Source organism: Frankliniella occidentalis, unplaced genomic scaffold (genome assembly GCF_000697945.3).
Source record: "Frankliniella occidentalis isolate FOCC.00 unplaced genomic scaffold, Focc_3.1 Scaffold3, whole genome shotgun sequence".
Taxonomy (NCBI): domain Eukaryota; kingdom Metazoa; phylum Arthropoda; class Insecta; order Thysanoptera; family Thripidae; genus Frankliniella; species Frankliniella occidentalis.
The window spans coordinates 3634963-3635857 of record NW_026267133.1 but is presented as its reverse complement, the minus strand read 5'-3'; the positions used below and the strand labels follow the sequence as shown (position 1 = coordinate 3635857).

The 895-nt window shown below is 54.2% G+C and overlaps 1 protein-coding gene across 1 annotated transcript in view; it reads left to right on the top strand.

Moving 5' to 3' along the window:
- LOC113206255 (dendritic arbor reduction protein 1-like) overlaps positions 1-895 on the top strand; it is a 37705-nt gene that overhangs the window by 33211 nt on the left and 3599 nt on the right. The gene's annotated exons all lie outside the window — the stretch shown is intronic.

The following is an 895-nucleotide window of genomic DNA, read 5'->3' as shown; positions in this document are numbered from 1 at the left end:
GCAGTGGGGAGGGAGGGAGGGAGGCGAGGTAGGTTTAGGGAAGTATACGGAGTAAAGAGCCCGTTCGGCCCCTGGCCCCGCAGCGGCAGCGCTGCCAAAGTCCAAGTCCTAATGACCTCACCAAAAAACAAGAACATGTAGCGAGGGGCTGTGCACCTTTCTCAAAGGTGTTGGAGCACCTTTAAGGCATTTTACAATTGAACAGCTTCTTTTCGGAATTCTTTCGTGACACCTGCGTGAAGAAGATGCTAAACAACTATGATTTTATTGCGCTTATGAAAACGATAAATTTGCGATGATAAGTAGTGATGACAACACTATTTTTGCCGTAGGTGCAAGTTGTCCGCTACACCCGAGGGGTACTTCACTACAAATTCAAAAGTACACTGTTTTGTTTTTGGTTTTGGTTGTTTGTTTTATTGTTCGCAATTTCTCCTTGATTTTTCTCTGAGTTTTTTTTTAAACGTTTCTTCTTAGTTTTCTTCCGAGCTTTTCTGAGTTCTTTTTTCTAATTTTTTGGAGGGTGTACGGTACGGTGCACCTTGATATGTATTTGCAATGAAGTACCCCTATCGGGTCTGCCCCCCTCTCCCAGCACGAGTAGTGCCTCCCGCCGGTGACCTGCACGCGGGGCGCGGGCGGCGGGCAGGATACGGAGCCGGCCCGATTGATTGTGTGGCCCGGCCAAGCCCGGCCGGCACTCGCAGTGACGCACTGCAGGTCCAGGCGGGGGGAGGTCCAGGTGGGTCCAGGTGGGTCCAGGGGTCCGCTCCGGCGGTGGCCTTGGGGCGGCTATGGGCGAGTGTGTGGAGCGCGAGTGCGGCCAGGCCAGAGCGCGGCCAGGCGAGCGGAAGGAAGGTTCAGCGAACGGACAGCGAGAGGGGGCGGGCTGCGG